This window comes from Elephas maximus, chromosome 20 (assembly GCF_024166365.1).
Source record: "Elephas maximus indicus isolate mEleMax1 chromosome 20, mEleMax1 primary haplotype, whole genome shotgun sequence".
Lineage (NCBI taxonomy): Eukaryota > Metazoa > Chordata > Mammalia > Proboscidea > Elephantidae > Elephas > Elephas maximus.
In genome coordinates this window covers 26,335,501-26,358,319 of record NC_064838.1, presented here as the reverse complement: position 1 = coordinate 26,358,319, position 22,819 = coordinate 26,335,501, and the positions used below count along the sequence as shown (strand labels likewise).

The 22,819-nt window shown below is 37.5% G+C and overlaps 1 protein-coding gene across 2 annotated transcripts in view; it reads right to left on the bottom strand.

Annotated features, from left to right (window-relative positions):
* The window catches only part of CNTN4 (contactin 4), a 1,107,632-nt gene that overhangs the window by 738,279 nt on the left and 346,534 nt on the right, over positions 1–22,819 (bottom strand). The gene's annotated exons all lie outside the window — the stretch shown is intronic.

Sequence of the window (22,819 nt, the reverse complement as noted above, 5' to 3'; positions counted from 1 at the left end):
CTAACACAGTAAGCAGTCAACAGGAAGTAGTAACACAAACAGCAGCCCCTATTTCAGGTCCACACTGCAGATGAAGGCTACTGAGAACGAGCTGCCTGCAGTCAGGTACTGCCAGTTGGTCAGCTACAGCTATAAGCTGCAGAGGCAAAGGCAACTTTGTTCAAGTTTTTAATTTACAGATAGATTTTGAAGAGCTTCTAAAAATCAGTTGTATAAATTCATATATGTATAATTTGAAGTTAGGTCTTGAAGACAACTAGATCCAATTTTAGTTAAATATGTAGTTTATGGTAGTGTGTTATATTTGGGAGCCTTGATGGTGCGATAGTTAAGAGCTTGGCTGCTACCCAAAAGGTCAACAGTTTGAATCCACCAGCTGCTTCTTGGAAACCTCATGGGGCAGCTCTTCTCTGCCCTATAGGGTCACTGTGAGTCAGAATTGACTCAATGACAATAGGTTTGATTTTTTGGAGTTTTCATTCTTTTTTATGTTACATTTGAATTCTTGTATTTCAAGAAAATGTTTTACTTTTTGTCCAAATATTGTAAATTTTTTAACTGTAAAGGGCTATACTTTTTCTTTTCTGTTAAAAAAATCTGTATATGTTTTTACAGAAAATATGTTTTATGGAAAAAAAAAGATTACAGCCAAGAAAATCCTAGGAGGCAGTTCTAATCTGTAATGCACGGGGTCACCATGAGTCAGGGGCCAACTCAACAGCAGCTAACAACAACACAAAAGCACAACAATAAAGTTGTATATTTTAAGATACAGAAAGCTTATTCGAATGGAATTTATCAGTAGTATAAAAAAATAAAAAATAAAAATTTTTTTTTTAATTTTTTTTACCAGCTCTAGTCGCCGATGAGTCAGTTCCAACTCATAGCATCCCTACGTGCGTCAGAGTAAAACTGTGCTCCGTATGGTTTCCAGTGACTGGTTTTTCAGGAGGAGATCACTAGGGCTTTCTTTTGAGGGACCTCTGGGTGGACTCGAACCTCCAACCTTAAGGTTAGCAGCCAAGCGCACTAACCATTTGCACCACTCAGGGGCTAGAATGAAATTAGGTAATATCTATTCAGGCTTTTCATGCAAAGTGATTTTTGCTACATAATTCATGTCAGTAGGTTATCTATTATATAATTGATTACTTGCAATAATGGAACATTCACTATTATTCAAAGCAGTTTATTTTTTCCATTGTTGGGAGTATCTAATTTCTAGAAATTCTTTTTAAAAACTGAACCAGACACCCATTTAACTTCTGCCTATTAAGCCAGCTCTTAAACTCTAGAGCAAATTTAAACAAATCAACTTTTACCACAAGACCTAGAAAAAGTCCTTTATCTTTTTGTGCCTCATGTCCTTGTCCAGCAATAAGATTCAAGACTTCTTTCATCCTATGGCTCTAAGGCATCTTTCGTCTCCTGGGATTCTCTAAACACTGTGATACAAACATGCACTTTAAATGATTCCCTTCCTTCACAATGCAAGCTAACACTGATTAAAAATTATATTGATTATTTTAATCAGTTTGATGTCCCAGCCACCATTTCATGTGTTATTTCATCTTAATATAGTACCTCCTATGTTCTATATATCAGAATGCTGAATGATTTCCTTTGGCTCCAACCCTCGATGTGTTTTTCAAAAATGGAGTCTTTGCACTGATTCTTTATTCCAGCTTTAGCAACAGTTATTAAATATACAACTACAATTGTCAAATCATAGCTTTATGTTGAAACTGGACCACGTTAAGTAGTATACAACTGGGATAGGAAGTAAACATTTGCCACTGGGGGAAAATTCAATTGTAGCTAATGATTTAGTGGTAATTTTAATACATGCCATGTAAGCAGTTTTGTGTTGTGAACTGTGTGTCTTCGTTAGCATTTGTAAATACAATTTATATATTATTTTCAAGGGGTTCTTATCTCTTTTTATTAGTTTTTTTTTTTTTTTCAAACACTCCCCTGGAACCTGTTGGCAGGTTATTAATATGAGGGTATGAGAAGGGAGCTTCTGAAGTTCAGTGCCTTGCTCAAGACCCCAGAGTGTTAGAGGGAAGAGCTCAGTGCTAACTCAGTATTTCCAAATCCAAAACTGGATGAGACTGCGGGATTGAGGTTACTGTCCTCAAAGCCAGTTGAAAAATGTAGTCCTTAATGCTCTTGGTTTGCTCACGATACAGTACAAAGTAAATGAGATTGAAGGGACTGGATTCTAGTCCTGAATTTGCCACCAACTGTCCATTTGCCTAGGGACAAGTAACAGCTTACAGTCACCATTCATTCTGATGTACTTAGTCTCATACATCCCCAAACCTGCATATCTCATCATTTAACACTTTAATGCTGATAAGAGAGAGTAAATGAAGAAATGAAGAGTAAGTTTCATGAAAGCTAAATGTGCCCCTGTCTGGACCTGGGCTGATCACCAGTTGGGGGAAGCCTTCTAACTTGGGTATGTTCATTTTCTCATTTATAATACAAGATGTTTGGATCATCTGCCAACTATCATAAATGAGTCATACATGATTTCATGTATATCATATAAGGCCTACTATCTTCATTTATAGATGAAAAACTAAAGCCATACACACATTAAGAAAATTTCCCAAGATCACAAATTAGGACATGGCAGAGTCAGATTATAAAGTGACAATATATATAAAGCCTCAAATTTAATGATCCTATTATTTTTGGCCACCACCCATCTGACAGTTTGTTATACTGTGGTGGCTTGTGTGTTGCTATGATGCTGGAAGCTATTCCACCTGTTATACTGTGGTGGCTTGTGTGTTGCTATGATGCTGGAAGCTATTCCACCAGTATTTCAAATACCAGCAGGGTCACCCATGGTGGACAGGTATCTGCAGAGCTTCTAGGAAAAAAAAAGGGGTTGGTGTTATGCTCCCGAAAACCAGCCAATAGAAACCTGTTGGATCACAATAGAACACTGTCCGGCTTGCCTGATTTGGACATATTATCAGGAGGGATCAATCATTGAGGAGGACATCATGTCTGGTGAAGTGGAGGGCTAGCAGCAGCACAGAAGATCCTTGATGAGATGGATAGACATGATAACTGCAATGATGAACTCAAACATACTAGAGATAATGATGATGATGCATGACTGGGCAATGTTTCTTTCTGTTGCATATAAGGTCACCATGAGTCAGAGTTGACTCCACGGCATCCATCTACCTACCTACCTATTATTTTTGGAGGATACAGGTCATCCATAATATGAAATTCCCTTATGACTGAATCAGCTCCCAACACAGAAAAACTTTCTTTTATTATTTAAAATCATTATTTGCTTACTGTATTTTTTATGTTTCTCTCCCCATTAGATTGCTCATTTTGTAAGGACAGGGCACACTGCTATCTAACATGTGTCTTAAAAACACCAATGCATGCAACCTAATTAATATCAAGTAACTATTAAATAACTACTCACCCTGAACTCGCCTTTTATTGAAATCCACCCAATAGGTAAGAACATTTGAGTACCTACGCATGTAGGTTACAACTTTGGATACTAAGCTACCAGAGTTGGTACTGAAGGAAAAGGCTGTGGTGAAAGCCAGAATTTTAATGAGACAGCACCAACATAAATTTAAAACAAATCTTAAATAAGAGGTGAGAATAAATAAGCCAACAACAGCAGCATATGAATAGTGCATGTTAGTGCTTAGGAAGCTTCTGAAATCCACAGAAATTATGTTATTGATAGAATAATAGAAGAAAAAAAAAAAAAGACAGAAAAAGGAAATTGCTCTAGCAGACCAAGGCAAACTCTGTTACCCAGAAATGTAAACCAACCAAAACTATCTCTCCTCTTAACTTACTATTAGACTAAAAATCATGTGATATATTTAATTCATTTTCTTCTTTCTTATAATCGCATCTCTGTCCTTGAAAATATCACAACTTTATAAAGGCACCCTATAATTTCCCACACTTGGTTAAGCTCAATGAAACTCTGCACTATTACAAAGTTGATCCATAAACTGCAATTCTATAAAATTTGTATAGATTACCACGAGGCTCTGCCTATCATGGTTCTCTCATTCAGAGAGCTCCAGCTCGATGTGGGTAAAACATTATGCGTCCTTTACAAACCACCACAATCAATACTGTTACAAAATACAGTTCCTCCTGGAATGGTCATTCATGCTGAGAAGGCTAAGGCTAAGGGCCACTTAACAGACAGTCAGCTTTCTTAGCATGAATGCAAGACAGAGGAGTACATTTAACCCCATAACGTGTGACTAGGTGGCACTCTTAAGTCAGAATACTTTATCCACAGGATAAAAATAGTGGCATTCTTAAATGAGTTACCAGAACAGAAAGCGATTAATATACTTGCATTATGTCTAATATAACAGAAATAGCAATTTGTATGTGGAGGAAACTGCTCTCAATTTTGAAACATTGGATAAGTTTTCCAACAGAGTTCACTTGATGTTTATCATTTTCCCTTTTTGTGAATTATTCTTTTAACGTATGAATAAAGTATTTGCTGATTTTAATTAGGGATCCTGAACCTATATTGATAAGTGTGATTGATCTGAAGTGTTCTTTTTTTGTACTGTTTTTGGCAGTTATTTGTATTAATGCAATTGCAGCTTTATAAAAAAATAATAATTTTGAAAGTTTCCTTCTCTCTCCAGGCTCTAGGAAAATTTAAATGTCAAAAAATAAATCTATTCCTTGAAGGTCTAGGTGTGACAATGTTGAGCTAAGTATTTTTTTGAAAACATCATTGATTTCTTCTACAGCTAATGGTTTGTCTAGGTTTTCTTTTTTAATCTACTATGAGCATATTATTTTATTTCTGATTATGTAGATAACACATATCATTGTAAAACATGAGACACATAAAGAAAAAAAAGTTTTAATCACTTGAATTCACAGCCAAATATAACCACCCAGTAACACTTTAGTGAGACTCTTTTTATGTATTTCTTTAATACATATATATCTCATTTTTACTGTCATGTTCTTTTAAAATACCCTTTTTAATTTACTTTTTTAAGGCTAATATGCTTGTTTCGTTGTGATAAATATTTTTATTGGTCCTACTAAGTGCAAGGCACTGTGCTAAGTGATGTAGAAGGACCAAATCAACACCTAAAAATGTGCCCCCAAAGAGGTTACAGTCTAATAGACAGGATGAAACACCTACATAAATAGTTCAGGTAACATCTTGGATGTATGAAAGGCAGGGACACTTGGCATCCACCAGCCATTCAACAAGTTGCTGGGTGATAAAAATGGTTAACAGCTTGGCTACTAACCAAAAGGCTGGAGGTTCAAATCCACTCAGAGGTGCCTTGGAAGAAAAGGCTGGCAACCTACTTACAAAAAATCATCCATTAAAAACCCTACAGAGCACAATTCTACGGTGACACACATGGGATCACCTTGAGTTGGAATCAGCTCAACAGCAACTTTTTTTGGCCATCCTACATTGTTTGAAAGATGTGAAACCCCACAGGTCAGGACAGTCTTATTTCTAGCATTTTCCCAGTCATATCTGCATGCCTTCCTTCTTCCTCATTCGGGAGATGCTGTCCCTAGTGTTCATGTTGAGAGGGAGGTTTAGGGCTGTGTCATCCTTGGCACTCACTCAACTAATGCCAACGATATAGACCTCAGATGTCAATGTAGGGATTAGGCTAAACAATGAGTTGTTAGCACCAAACATGTGAACCGTTTAACTGAAAAAAATTCATAATTGTAGTCACGAATAGTAGGTAGTCAGAACAATAATTTACATACAACATTTTTTTAATTCAGGGTTTTATATAGAAATTGTTATAGGATGAGAAACATATTAAGAGAAGTTTATTTTGTAAAGCTAAAGAATTAAGGGTGTCACATCTATAAGTTAAACAAATTGTGATGTTAATCTTTCTTTTGCACCCAAAGTATTCTCCCTGTATCAAAAATGTCAGTGTTTCAAAAGGGAGATTTGAGTTTCCTTTTGTTATTCTTAGCAGTAATATCTAGATTCTGAAAATACGCAGTTGAGAATGATTCAATCAAGACTATTGTTGAAGTAATTTAAACTGGAGGATCTCATTATTTGTAGTCAAGAAGCAATCTCTCTACGGGTATTATTCACTTTGGTTCAGCAAAAGTAGATACAAGAGCCAAGTAAGTGAAAAGATTTAGCCCTCTGGCAATTTCAGTAACAAAAAAGTCAATAGATTAATTCACATATGACCTTTTTTTAATTTGTGTATGTACATAGGACCACGTGGAGTTTTGTACGCATTTTGCCTTTGTCTCCTTTCTGAAAAACTGGGATCAATTCTGCCTTAGATTTTCGATGGAGTTACCTGTCGTTATTGTTAGGTGCTGTCCAGTCGATTCCCATTCACAGTGACCCCATGCGGTGGAGTGGAACTGCCCCATAGAGCTTTCCTGGCTGTAATCTTTAAGGAAGCAGATTGCCAGGTCTTTCTCCTACTGAGCCACCGGGTGGGTTCAAGCTGCCAACCTTTCAGTTAGCAGCTGAGCGCTTAATCTTTTGCACCACCTGGGCTCCTTTCATCTGTATATTTTGAATAAAAATGATTTGGGTTGTTCATACAATAGTAATAATAGCTAACATTTATTGAGTGGTTACTATCTACTCTGAAGGTGTAGTCTAACTTAATCATCATAATAACTTTATGAGGTAGGCTCCAATATTATCCTGTCTAAAAGTGAATAAATCAAGACCTAGTAAGTCAAGTAAATCGCCTCAAGTCACGCAATCACAAGAAGAATATCTGTGATTCAAATACAGGCAGTCTGATTTTAGACCTTTCTCTCAAATATTATGTAATTCTGCCTTTTGTTTTCAGTTGTAAAGGTTCATACTTGCGATGCATAATACAGTAAATAAATGTTACCAAAAGTTGCATCAATTCAGTTGCACTGTGTCAAACTTTGCTGTATGGGTAAGCAGTGAGAGAAGTGCAATGCTCTCATTTTAACGGAGGCAGCCTATGACCCAAACATTGCAGATTCATTTCTAGGCATACATATCAGTTTAGTAAGGACCTACTGCATAACACATGGTGAAATAAAAAAAAATCAATATAGATACAGAGATATGAAAATGGAATAAAAAATCTATATTGAAAATGAATAAAATAGGAGATATTAAAATCATGACTTAAGGAGCGAAGAATAATATGAAATATTCAAAGAATGGATAAATGCATAAAGTAAAATAAAAATGAAATAAAATATGTTCAATTAAAAATGGCCTAAGGAGCAAATAATAATATAAAATTTCAAAATCAGGATAAATGGATAAAATAAAAGATGGGACAAAAAGACCAAGAACAGAAGAATCTAGAGTAGAACACATGCTTCTAATAAAAACATCAGGATTTGGAAATGCAAAGAGATTTCTAGAGGAACAACATGTATGTTATACAGGCACTGTCCTCTAAAATGGAGGTTCCAGAGAACTGCAATAATAAGAGACTATTTAGTAAACACTAACGCTCTTTCTAAGGAGCCCTGGTGGTGCAGTGGTTAAGTGTTGGGCTGCTAACCAAGAGGTTGGTGGTTCGAACTCACTAGTGGCTCCGGGAGAAAGGACATCGTGATCTGTTCCTGTAAAGATGACAGCATAGGAAACCCTGTGAAGCAGTTCTACTCTATCACACGGGGTCTCTATGAGTTGGAATAGACTTGACTACACACATCAACAACAACAATGCCCTTTCTAAACTTCACTGAATGGGAAGCTGCAAAATGCTAGCCATACCTGAATAGGTTGGTTATTCTTTGCCCAAACAAGTTGGTTACTCCAAGTTCAAAGTTCCAATTAAATATCTGAGAAGTGCCCCCCAATCTCAGTTCACTAAGAAAGGTCTCCTAAACAAAACTTACACAGCCCATGAACTAAAGCTCATGAACTTGATTCTTTCACTGTCAGCAAAGCTAAAATTTCATGCTTATTCTAACCTCACTATTTGGTTGATGTAACAAAGAAGATTGATTAGAAGCAGAAAATCAGGAGGTTTGAGTGGTAGGAAAGAGCAGATAGTTGAGTTAAAATAATGAGATATGATAATAGCCTGAGAGGAAAGCAACAACAGAAAACTATAAAATTTAAGACAATACAATGACATAATCAATGTTTCCAGTTTAATCATAAATATCATCACATACTTGGTTGGGAAGGTATGCAAGCATACAGTTCATTTTAGAAATGCTTTCTTCTAAAACTATTAAGTTCAGTTTTGATCCTTTGAAAAGGGATTCTTCATATTTAACTCCTTTCTCTTAATAAAAAAGCTTAATTATATTACCATTCTTTATGACACTAAAACAATAATAATATTTTTGCTACATGTTTAATGAGAACACATCTCTATAAAGCACCTAAAACTACTACCTCATATGGGTATACACAACTGACAAGAAAACACGGACAAATACACATGTAAATATTCTTCAGATATGCCCATCAATGGAAGGATGAGTAAGGAGAGTATATGTTCATACCATGGAATACTATGCAACAATGAAAAGGAAACACACCTGAAACATGTAACAACATAGATGAATCTCAAAAAACATTAGGTTGAGCAAAAAAAAAAAAAAAAAAAAGCCAGATGCAAGAAAGTGCATACTTTCTGATTCCATGTATGTGAATTTCAAACAAAGGCAAAATTAATCTATGTTTTTTTTTTTTTTTAACAGAAGTTGGAAGAGCAATAATTTTTGCAAAGGGTCGGGGAGCTGACTGGAAGAGTTATAAAATAACTTACTGAGGTAATGAAAATATTCTATATCTTAATCTGGGTGATGGTTCCATGAATATATGTGTGTATGTGTATATATAAAACTGCACTTAAGATTTGTGTTTTCCAGTGTATGCAAACAATATTTCAATTTAAAAAGGGGAAATGTGCTTCAAAATGCAATAACCATAGAATTAAAGGAAAAGAGGCAAAAAGAAATGGAATTTAAGTAATAAGATATGCTCAGAGGAAAGGAGTCAATACTTTTTCCCAGTGACTTATTTTTTCCTTCTAAAAGACGGAAAGGAGGAAGAAAGAAAGAGAGGAGGGGAGCAGAGGAAAAGAAAAGAAAGAAATTAATCCCTGAATAAAAGAACAGGGCTTTGTGGAAATAGTTTGAAAAATCAAACTTCGTTTTGAAAAACCTTTTCAGGAAGCTAAACAGGGAAATCATCTAGAGCTGCAACTTCAAATCTTCTATATTAATAGTCTACCTTCTTCCCAATAAATGAATTTAATTAGGACTTCTTTCATTAGATTTCAGACACCTCCGTGGATTGTATTAAATACACAGTTCAATACTTTTGAAGAAATAAGCATGCAACATGCATTGTAAGTCAATGAAATAATAGCCAAGGAAGAAAGTGACTGCATTAACACCGTCATTTTTAAGGTAAGAGTCCATTTGAAATACAGACATTGCACCTGTGGTTGACTGGGGCTCACTCTGCATACACATAACTACGCAAGTAAAGCAAAACTAATAAAGTGCCTAAGGAATAGCCCTGGCAATCAATTAATATAAAAATTAGTAAAAACAACGTTTAGCTTTCTTTGACCAAGATTCTACAGTCAAACTGACTGTACCACTGCTTTTTTAAAAATGAAGAAATAAAAAGGTAATTTCTTCTTAAGCTTACTCACATGAATGAGCTGATCTAGTCTTTGATTTTTGGTATCTCAGTAAAGGACACGTATTCTAAAGCAGTAACATTGAAAATACATCTGAAATTGGTTTTCAGTGTTGATATGTTCTTCAGGACCCTAGTAACCTGGACCTGGCTTTCTACAGCAGTCTTATTATGGCTACCAGCAATGAAACTGGCTATGCACTATATGAGGTTATAAGACAGAATATGAAAATAGGAGAATAAAAAAGCTATCTTCAAATATCCTCCGAGAGGATAAAAATGGAGGATTACCATTTTACAACTGTCAAGAGTAGGGTTTAATTTTATATCATTTTCTATTCCTACCACCTGATATGGTGAAGTTGAATGAGAAGAAGGTCACTGTCTTTGTACATTAATTTAAGAGACTGTTAGAAGATGGAAAACTTTCAGAATCATGCCTGTGTAACAATCTTTCTCTAAAATCTATGACTCTTACAGAATACTATGTTCTCTTCCTACTGTAAATGTTGTCAGAAGCTTGATTTAGAGATAGGCTGTCAACACAGATTTTCAATGTCTCCCCCACAAAGTTCACCTGAGGTTTTTTTTTTATCTTCTCACACTTGCAGAAACAGTATTTATCAAAATGAACTTGACTTAAATGAACTAAAGAGGAACAATTAAATGTGCCTCACTGATTTCTGATGGTACTTTTCCCTCCATAAGTACACATCACTCACATTATTACCTCTGAATGAAACTACATAATGCTTAAATATCATATTGCTAACTATCCACATACTAAAAATTTTATCAGTGACCCAATGGACACCAACAAAGCCATGAGAGTGAGTTGTTTTCACCAAAGACAATCAACTCAGAGGTTAAAGTAGCAAATAAACAATATCATTATAGCAACGTGTATGTATATACATACTTTAAAACTATATATAAATACATAATTTTATAAATACATGCATATATCTGCATAGTATATATATATATACATGATATATGTGGATGTCTTCTCTCAGATAAAGAGAATAAATAGCATGATATGATACACTGAAATGTACCCTAACCATTCTTAAAATAAATGAAACAAAAAGATTGAAATGGAATCTTAAATGCTGACCACAAAGTAATGATTTCTAAGTTACGATTTCACTTCTTTTATCCTTAAAATTATTATATGTAGCCATTATAGCAGTAATGAAGACAGATGGAAATTACTCAGGCTTTTTAAAAAGGAACAAATGGTTTTATTTAAGTGTTTTTTAATAAACCTGCAAGATGAGTGTTTTAATTGCCTAGAATTCATAACATTTTGGAAGATGATTCCAGAGTTATCATTTTCTTCCTCTTAAATTCAGGGTATATGAACTGAGCTACTGTTTGTCTTCCTTTAACAATACAGGCATGAAAGATATTTCCATAATGCACATACCTAAGTCCAGGGGGCTGCAGAAGAGCAGATTTCCATTATCTAAAATCTGTCACATACGTGCAAAAATGAATCTTAAAGTAAACTTGAAAATAATCTCCAAAGCTTAATACTTTAAAAGTTATGAGACCTTGGGATAGCCTCAATTCATTAGACATCATTAAACATCAAAAATGGCATATTTACTGATATGTCTGATCTGTACAATGAGAAGATTGTTCTAACATAACCTCTAAAACCCCTGCTAGCTCAAGCCCATGATAGCATTGACATTGACTATGATCACATTTTATGCTATGATGAAGCTAACATCATTTAGTATTGACAGGTGGGGGGGTTATGAAATAACACATATTGATAGGTCAGTTGTCTTCTTTATTATTCCCCAATTTTCCAAGTGGTCACTCCAGGAAAAGTAGGGAACTTTCATGTTTACAATTTATCAAAATGAACCACATGCCCAAACATTCACACGACTGAAAACTTCCCTCATCTATCGTCTCTATTTATTATATAAACCACGACTGTGTTTCCAAGAGTGACTCTCAATGTCCTTCCATTAGCGAATTGCTGGCATGATTTTCCCCTAAATGAGAATTATAAATTACACCCCTTACTACGTTTTTTTCCTAAAGTACATTTTCCTAATATTTAATTTATAAATCATTTCCCAGCTGTATTAGTAATAAATGTTTGAAGGCGGCAGACAGTTCTCAAACAGGAAAGCATCATGCTTGCTGTTTACCGGGAGGCCTCATTAAAAAGGCATCAAGAGAAAGCAAAATAAAAACAACCTTGTGAACCTTTGTAATTGGTCTCTAGGGATGTGGAACTCTCAGGATATCAATATAGAAATGCCCTAGTCCAAACTTCTTAGACTGTATAGAAAATATCTACTTGGTGATACCCTGTTTATATGAGACAGTTGCAGCTGCTAATGCTCAGAATAAAAACAAAGCAAACAATAAGTGCTACTTTATTCCAGGTATTTTCTTCCTTAAACAATATTTTACATGGAAGGACCATTACAGTCCGTTTGAAATACCCTGCTGCTCATCTATGAAGTAAATTTAAATATTTATGTCACAAATGTATACCGTGTGTAGAAGTACACAGATACGTACATATCTGCATGAATATATTGTATGGTTGCCAAAGATTTAGATGTATCACATAGGGATTATTTCCTAAAGTGAAGATCCCTTTTATATAGTGATTAATCCCTTAATTTACCAATTTTTGAATACTGGATTTTCTTAACATAAGGCATTCCCTTGTAAGGATGGGGAAATTTTCCATAAATGTGCATTTATTGCTTATCTGTTAGACATCAAAAATGGCATTTTCATTGATATGGGGAATCAATTTTAACATATCACACTAGGTACTTCCGCCTTCTCGTGACCCAAAGGAAGAGTGCTATTCCCCACGGAAGGTGAGGAAGTATAGAAATTTGGTAAGTGATGCATGCGGCTAAAGATATGGGTAAACTTCCCATATCCCACTCCAGCGTTCTTTATATTTAGTCATCTATATTATCATTTTTCTATATTTTAAAGCATTCTTCAGTACAATGAGATAGATGTATGGCAGTTATGTTCTGAGAGTTATCAGATCTTGGTCAATCTATAGGCCAAGTACTGCATAAAATCATATTTGAAAAAAAAAAATTCTTAAAATATGTCAAATCTCAGCATGATTTTTTAAATGTAACTGGGTTTCTCAGAAGCTACTTGACAAATGATTAATCTCAATTTCTTTTTCCTCTATGCTTCGAGCTAAACAAGTTAAAAGTAAAAATAACTTCCTTCTTTATGGACGTTTTCTGCAGATGCAAACATACCTATAATGTTATTAATCAAATAAATTTGTTCCTGCCAGTTTCAAAATAATTATATATGAACTAAAATTTCTCTAGTCCACTGTTGTACAAAGAATCCTTAAATAAAATTTTCTCAATGCACCGTGAATGAGAAATAGAAAAAAATATTTTAGATGCACAAATTTTAGTACCTGCTTTATGCAAAAGGAAAAATGCCTGATATGAACGACTGGAACACAGAGTAAGATAGGATGCAGCAAGTATGGCAGGTATTGCTCTGGCCCTGGGTGCGTGGCGCCACTGAGCAGTATCTATGGAAAGTGGCGCCTATGGCAAGCACTGAAATTGCCCCCCTGTCCAACCATCTGACACCTGTGTTTTAGATAAGTTTACCATAATATCAGCTGAAAAATACAGGTCAAGCTCATTAATGTTTTAATTAACACATTCTCACACTTAAGGAAGGATGTTGGGCCATATCGGGTTAATAGAAACTGCTCTGTGGCACCATATGCCCAGGGCCGGTGCAATACCCTAGATACGCCACTATTTCCTCATAACTTTTGAGCCCAGATATTGGCTATACAAATTATATATACACATATATAAAAGTTGACTAAATATTAATTTGTTCTTCCTTTTATATATTTCTCTTAGGAAAATAATACATGGTAAATGTAACAAATGTATAAAATAAAAGAGAAATTAAAATTCACCTGTTAGCCTACTATTCTGAAATCATCAATTTTTTGTAATTTCTTACAACTTTACTGTAACCATTCAATTATTATTGAACATTTAGGTTATTATTTTCACATAAATAATATTATTTTAATGGACAATTATACATATCATTTCTTGCCAGAAACTCTGTTTATTTAAATTAGATGGACAAATTATGTTTTTCATTTCTTTTTTTTTTGCACTTTAGGTGAAAGTTTACAGCTCAATTTCTCATATAAAAATTTATACACATATTGTTACGTGACCCTAGTCACTATCCCTATGATGTGACAGCACGCTCCCCCTTTCCACCCTGGGTTTCCCGTGTCCATTCAACTAGCTCCTATCCCTTTCTGCCTTCTCATCTCACTCTGGATAGGCACTGCCCATTTAGTTTTATCTACTTGAACTAAGAGAAATACTCTTCATGAGTATTATTTTATGTTTTATAGTCCAGTCTAATCTTTGTTTGAAGCGTTGGCTTCAGGAATAGTTTTTGCTCTGGGTTAACAGAGAGTCTGGGAGCCATGTCATTGGGGGTTCCTCTAGTCTCAGTCAGACCGTTAAGTCTGGTCTTCTTACACAAATTTGAGTTCTGCACCCCACTTTTCTCCTGCTCCCTCAGGGACTCTCTGTTGTGTTCCCTGTCAGGGCAGTCATTGCTGGTAGCTGGGCACCATCAAGTTCCTCTGGTCTCAGGCTGATTTAGTCTCTGGTTTATGTGGCTCCTTTGTCTCTTGGGCTAATATTTTCCTCATTTGGTGTTCTTCATTCTCCTTTGCTCCAGGTAGGCTGGGACCAATTGATGCATCTTAGATGGCCAGTCAGAAGTTTTTAAGACCCCAGACATCACTCATCAAAGTGGGATGCAAAACATTTTCTTAATAAACTTTGTTATGCCAATTGACCTAGATGTCCCCCAAAACCATGGTCCCCAGACCCCCACCCCTGCTACTCTTTCCCTTGAAGTGTTTGCTTGGGTTCAGGAAACTTCTTAGCTTTTGTTTAGTCCAGTTGTGCTGATTTCCCCCGTATTGTATGTTGTCCATCCCCTCACCTAAGATAATTCTTGTTTATTATCTAGTTAGTGAATTCCCCTTCCCTCCCTCCCCATGCTAGTAGCTATCAAATAATGTTTTCATTTGCTAACTTTTAGCAATATATTTAACAAAATACTTTCCTGATTGCCCAAATAATGCAAGTAAAGAAAAATACTGTTTAGAGCAGTGAATACAGAACTAAGGCTCAAGTAAAAAGCTGCATTCAGGTTAACATGTAATAATTGAAGCCTACTAATTCAACAAGATTTTCATATATACATACATACATAATAATAATAGCAAGTTTTTGGCCATTTGCAATATATCAAAGGCTCTGATAAGTGCTTCACCTGCAGTATCATATTTAAATCTCTACAGTCAGCCTTTAAGTATTAAAAATGGGGAAACTGCATTACCTCATAGTCTTAAGTAGCAGAACCAATGGCTTTCCTCATTTGTATGACCTCAAAGCATTTGTTTTTAATTATTTTAATTTATTATGTCTTATTACATTTATTATCTATTTAGTTTTGTCATTTTAGTTATTACACTGTTCTGTCTCTTTAAATTAAATTTCGCATGTCTTTTCTGTAGCTGACTGTGTATTATTAGGCCTATTTCATGGATAAGGAAAATGAGGCTCAATGAGGTTAAATGAGTTGTCCAATATTACAAACATAGTTAATAGGTAAGCCAGAGTTTTAAAAATAATTCTAGGCTTACAAAATAATTACTAAAATAGTACAGAGAATTCTTATACACTCTTCACCTATCTTCCCCAATGTTAACATCAAAAATAGCAATTACCAAAACATGAAATAAACTATAAATTTTATTTGAATTTTAACAGGTTTTTCACTAATTATTTTTTTCCTGTTCCATGATACAGCAATATAATGAAGAGGACTGGTAAAATATTTTGTAGAATCTTCTTCAGTTTAAGTTTGTCTGATGTTTTCTTGTGATTAAAGTATACATGTTTCAAATAATGTCACAGAAATGACATGCCCTTCTTGGTATGTCTTATCCGGGGAATGAGATGTTGATACATCTCATCACAAAGTTCCTTGGGTGGCACAAACAGTTTGCGCTCCACTACTAAACTACAGGTTGGCAGTCTGAACCCACCCAGTGGAACCTTCAAAGAAAGTCCTGGAGAACTGCTTCTGTAAGGATTACAGCCAATAAAATTCTATGCCGCAGTTCTACTCTATGGCACATGGGGTCGTCCTGAGTCAGAATTGACAGCAACTTTTTTTTAAATATCTCATCCTTGGTAATGTTAACCTTGATCACTTGATTAAAGGGATATCTGCTGAGTTTTTCCACTATAACATTACTATTTTCCCCTTTAATACCATTTTGCCGAAAATAGCTTAGGAGTATGAAATGTTTGTTTTCCTTCAATTTCACCCACTAGTTTTAGCATTCATTGGTGAATCTTGCCTGCAACAATTATTACTGTGGTTTTCTAATAATGATTATCTATTTCCTTCATTTCTTCTACATCAATTAGGTGGAATTTTTTCTATAAGGAAGAACCGTCACTTCTTTCTCATTTATCTATTCAATTATTTATTTAAATCAGTATGGGCTTGTGGGTATTTATTATACTTTGTGGACTAGAATCCAATATTACAGTTAAATTTGAAAAAATTGGGTTGCTCCAGTTTTTCAGCTTTGCCATGAAGAGCTCTTTCACACTGGTACCTGTGTCATCTGACACGCCCCAAACTTTTTGAGCTCTTCCCTATTTGTGGATGGCAAAGACGCTCCAGGATCATCTTGCATTTTCCCTGCCCCACCCTTGGAATCAGCCACTTCTCCAAGCAGTCTTTGGAGGATGGTATTCAAAAATCTGTACTAGGTGTACTCATTGCTTTTAGGCCCTTTAGAAAATCAAGGCTTGGAAATATTATGTATATGTACTGACCAACCACCATTTGTCTGTCAATTTGTTCTACTACGGTGGCTTGCATATTGCTATAATGCTGGCAGTTATGCCACCAGTGTTTCAAATACCAGCAGGGTCTCCCATGGTGAACAAGTGTCAGTGGAGCTTCCAGGCTAAGATGGACTAGGAAGAAAGGCCTGGCAATCTACATCTGAAAATTAGCCAATAAAAACCTTGCGGATCACAACAGAACATTGACTCACTTGCTTTGGACACATCATCAGGAGGGATTAATGGCTGGAGGACAGCATCATGATTGGCAGAGCAGAGGGCCAGCAAGGGCGAGGGAGAACCTAGGTGAGCTGGTTTGGTACAGTGGCCACAACAATGAACTCAAACACATTGGTGACTGGAAGATGATGCAGGACTGGATAGTGTTCCATTCTGTTGTACATAAGGGTTTCCCTGAGTCATAGCTGACTTGATAGCAACAAACAACAATAGTAACCAAGAGCCAGACTTTTGATCCAGGTATTTTCACCACCACCCCCGACCCCAAACAATCTCTTTCCTGCCCAGAAATTGGTTTGTAATCTGTTAGGATTCACAAATCAGGAAGGAATAAAGAAAGAATAAGGTAATTATAAAAATAATTAAAACAGAAGAAGAAATCAAATAAGGGCCTGTTTTTCTTTTATTAGGTTAAAAACCAGCAGATGTTCTTTGCACTGGCAGAAACTCTAATATATTTTAAATTCTAAGCTTAGGGCATCTGAGAAAAACTCTTAGGGTCTGTGTCTTTCCTTCCTTATCTACGAAGTGGGGAAGAATGCTTCTACCTCAAAGAGATGTCATGATAAGCTAAGATAATAAATGTGAAAGCATTTCATAAACTTTAAAATGCATGATTTTTTGAGTACGGTGCTGGTCAATAGGTCAATGATAAATACAATTACTGGTGTGCGGTGGGCAGAATTCTAAAGATGTCCTTCCAAGAATCGTATCCGCTGGTTATTCCATCAAACACTAATCTAGATACTGCTGTGAAGGGAATTTGCAGGTGGAATTCAGGTTGTTAATCAACTGACTTTAAGGTCAGGAGATCATTCTGGATTGCCCAAGTGGGGCTAATGGAATTACATAATTCCTTAGAGGCAGAAGAAGAAGGTAGAAGAGTCCTTCAGAGACCTGTGGAGGAGAAGGTAGAGCAGGAGAGATGAGGCAGGAGGGGAGGTCAGAGAGAGGTGTGATGGGGACTTGACCACTGTTGCTGGCCTTGAAGACAGCCACAAGCTAGGGTGTGTGGGCAGATACTAGAAGCTGAGTATGGCCTCCACCCAACAGCCAGCAAGAACACAGGGACCTCAATCCTACAATCGCATGTAACTGAATTCTGTCAACAATCTGAATGAGCCTGAAAACAGATTTTCTCCTCAACCAGTTGTCAAATTAATTCCAACTAATGATGACCCCATGTGTGTCAGAGTAGAACTATGCTCCACAGGGTTCTTCATGGTGATGATCTTTTGGAAGTACCTAGCCAGGCCTTTCTTCTGAGGCACCACTGGGTAGATTCGAACTTCCAACCTTTCAGTTAGTACTCAAGTACTTAACCATTTGCACCACCAAGGGGTTGCTAGATTTTCCCCTAGAGCTCTAGGATAAAAAAAAAAAAAAAGTCTGCTGACTTCTTGATTTCAGCCTCACTATGCAGGGTCCATATTTCTGACCCATGAAATTTGTCAGCTGGATGTAGTTTTAAACTGCTAAATTTGTGGTAATTTATTATAGTAGCAATAGAAAACTAATACATGGGGTTTCTGCAGTAGCAGTGAGAAATTAAATTATTACATTCGTAATCCTATGTCTACCATAAAGCCTCATTCAAAACCACTGTTAACGCATAATAGGAATCAAAGGTGTTTGATTTGAGGAATTTGAAAAAGGAACAATGTGCATTTAAGGGGTCCAATAGACAATTCTATGGATCTCTACTTGAAACCCATACAGGTAACTAAACCTACGCACATACATTTTCCAAAGAACAATATGATGATGGAGTAGTAAGAATTCTAGATTTAAAATTGAAATGTCTCATAAAATCTAATTCAGACTGTATCACATACTAGATGAGTGTCTCAGGCTGGGTTCTCTAGAGAAGCAACAGCAGTAACGCACATATACAGAGAGATTTATATCAAGGAAATGGCTCATGCAGCTGTAGAGGCTGCAGCATCCCGAGTCCGTGGTTCAGGATAGAGGCTTCTCCTGATTCACACAGCATCAGGGGCTGGTGAACCCAAGATCAGCAGGTCAGAGAGCAGGGCTCTTGCTCACAGGCTGTGAGGATCAATGAATCCCAAGATCAGCAGGCAAGACCACAGGTAAGCTGCTAGCTCAAGTCCCAAGAACCAGAGATCAGACAAACAGGAGCCAGCTGCAGGATCCAGTGTGGGCAAAAAGACCAGAAGCCTTGTCAGAATATCCACTTACATTCAAAGCAGGCCACATGCCCAAGGAAACTCCTTTCAACTAACTAGCTACTCACAGCATATTCCATCATGAATGTGATCATCACATCACATGACTGCCAAACCACTGAGAATCATGGCCCAGACGAGCTGGACACACAACCTTAACCATCACAGGCCACCCCTTGTCAACTTGGCACCTGTACACATCCCCAAACCATACATAATCTCTGAATAAAGACAATTATAAAGTCATACTTATGCCGAACATGATACAACAAACACACAACCAAAAATGCACAAGCCCTGTTTATATCTAATACCTTATAAGTGAAGAAAACAAAAACATTTGAGGCACACATACAAAGCAGGAATACTGATAACGATCATAGTCCTCGTTTCTACAACTGGTCATGTGATTCTACTACCACCCGTTCTGTATTCCCTTTGCCCTCAGCAAGCACCTCATCTGGCTGTGATTAATTGCCTGGTGGGGTGACCCAAGCTTTCTTTCTTTGTTTTTTTTTTTTTTTAATTTTATTGTACTTTAAGTGAAAGTTTACAAATCAAGTCAGAGTCATACAAAAATTTATAAGCACTTTGCTATATACTCCCAATTGCTCTCCCCCTAATGAGACAGCACACTCCTTCCCTCCACTCTCTCTTTTCATGACCATTCAGCCAGCTTCTGACCCCCTCTATCCTCTCATCTCCCATTCAGACAGGAGATGTCAACATAGTCTCACAAGTCTACTTGATCAGAGAAGCTCATTCTTCACCAGTATCACTGTCTATCTCATAGTCCAGTCCAATCCATGGATGAAGAGTTGGCTTTGGGAATGCTTCCTGTTTTGGGATAACTGAAGGTCTGGGGAACATGACCTCCAGGGTCATTCTAGTCTCAGTCAGACCATTAAGTCTGGTCTTTTTACAAGAATTTGGGATCTGCATCCCACTGCTCTTCTGCACCCTCAGGGGTTCTTTGTTGTGTTTGCTGTCAGGAAAGTCATCCCAAACTTTCATTCTTGAAGGGTCTGAGCTATTAGTAGTCATGTCAAAATTGTGTTGCTGTAGTTTTCCATTGACTTTAAACACAGGGCATGGCAGTACTAAGAGACACCCTAAGGGATCTCCTGCATTCCAGACATACTCCTCTTTACCTCCATTATGGAATATCAATCCGATTTCCTCTTGGTAATCTGGATCAATCACATCAGCCAGCATAGTAACTCTTTTCTTTGCCTGTTAATCCAGAGGCATAAAGAGCCCAAAGTGGCCAGTTTCCAGTTCAATTGAATCAGTGATGTGTCTACAGTTGGAAGCATGCCTCCCTTTAGAACTAAGACCTCTAGACCCACAGAGCATAAGGTCATGGGGACAGGAAGCCAAAATCTTGCGAGTGGGTCACTAGGGGTAATAGTGAGTGGTGCCAATCCCATTTCCACCCCTTGATTCCTGAACCGATGAATCCTGGCTATGAGAGAAACAACACCATATATTGGATGCTGGTTTAGAGCATATACAGCCTCCTGGTAAACACTGCCCCAACCCTGCAAGGTACTGCCACCTAGCTGGTACCATAATTGTGTCTTTAGAAGGCTATTCTATTGTTCTATCAAACCAGCTGCTTCAGGATGATGAGGAACATAGTAAGACGTGTGAATTGAGTCCCCTGATCCAAGGCAATGCTGTGTGGGCTACCATGATGGTGGATAAGGCATTCTGTCAGTCCACAGATGGTACTTTTGGCAGAAGGATTAAGTGCATGAAAGGCAAATCCATATCCAGAGTAAGTGTCTATTCCACTAAGGACGAAATGCTGCCCTTTCCATCACATAAGTGGTCCAATATAATCAACTTGCCACCAGTTGCTAGCTGATCACCTGGAGGGATGGTGCCATATCGGGGACTCAGTGTTGGTCTCTGCTGCTAGCAGGTCAGATACTCAGCAGTAGCTCTAGCCAAGTTAGCTTTGGTGAGTGGAAGTCCATGTTGCTGAGCCCATGCATAACCTCCATCCCTGTCACCGTGCCCACTTGTTCATGAGCTCATTGAGCAATAACAGGAGTAGCTGGGGAAAGAGGATGGCTGATTTCCATACAACACATCATCCTATTCACTTGATTGTTAAAACCCTCCTCTACTTAGGTCACCCTTTGCTGAGCAATCACACGGGACTCAAATATCTTCACTTCTTTGGCCCATTCAGAGAGATCTATCCACATAACTCTTCCCCATACCTCCTTGTCTCCAATTTTCCAATCATGTGCCTTCTAAGCCCCTGATGATCCAGCCAAACCATTTGCCACAACCCATGAATCAGTATACAGGCGCACATCTGGCCATTTCTCCTTCCAAGCAAAGTAAACAACCAGGTACACTGCTTGATGTTCTGCCCATTGGGAAGATTTCCCTTCACCACTGTCCTTTAGGAAGGTCCCAGAAATGGGCTGTAGTGCTACTGCTGTCCACTATCGAGTGGTGCCTTCATATCACACAGAACCATCCGTAAACCAGGCATGAGTTTTCTCGTCCTCAGTGAAAACTGATCATAAGGAACTCCCCATGAAGCCATAGTTGAAGACTGAGAGATTGAAGGTAATGTGACAGGGGTGGACCAAAGGCATCTAAGCCACTTCTTCATGTAACTTACTCGTGCCTTCAGGTCCTGCTCAGGCCCGATCGTATATATACCACTTCCATATAATGATGGAATGATGCTGTGCGCATCCAACTTTATGACTCTGTGGGTCAGACAACACCCAGTTCATGATGGGTAGCTCAGGCTACATGGTGACTTGGTGCCCCATGGTTAAGTACTGAGTCTCTACTAAGGCCCAGTAACAAGCCAAAAGCTGTTTCCCAAAAAGAGAGTAGTTACTTACAGAGGATGGCAAAATCCAAAATCCTAAGGGTCTGTGCTGTGATTCACCAATCGGGGCCTGCCAAAGAATCCAAACGGCATCTCTATCCGCCAACTCAAGCACCACTGGATCAGCTGGATCATATGGCTCAAGGGTCAGAGTGGCTTGCATGACAGCCTGAACTTATTGCAGAGCCTTCTCTTGTTCTGGGCCCCACTCAAAACTAGCAGCTTTTAGAGTCACTTGAGAAACAGGCCGGGGTAGCACACCCAAATGAGGAATATGCTGCCTCTAAAATCCAAAGAGGCCCACAAGGCATTGTGCCTCTTTTTTAGTTGTAGGAGGAGCTAGATGCAATAACTTATCCTTCACTTTAGAAGGAATATCTTGACATGCTTCACACCACTGGATTCCTAGAAATTGCACTGATGTGGAAGGTACCTGAATTTTTGTGGGATTAATTTTCCACACTCTAGCACACAAATGTTTTACCGATAAGTCCAGAGTCATTGACACTTCTTCCGTACTAGGTACAATCGGCATAATGTTGTCAATGTAAAGGACCCGTGTGACGCCTTGTAGAAGGGAAAGGTGATCAAGGTTCCTGCAGACTAAATTATGACATATGGCTGGAGAGTTGATGTAGCCTTGAGGTAGGCAACTGAAGGTGTAGGCAAACTGCTTCTATGGTCCTTTGGAACAGGTATGGAGAAAAGGGCATTAGCCAGATCGATAGCTGCATACCAGGTACCAGGAGATGTATTAATTTGCTCAGGCAATGAAACTACATCTGAAACAGCAGCTGCAGTTAGATTCTCCACCTAGTTGAGTTGATAATCCAGTCATTCTCCAAAATCCATCCCTTTTTTGCACAGCCCAAACAGGCAAGCTGAATGAGGATGTGGT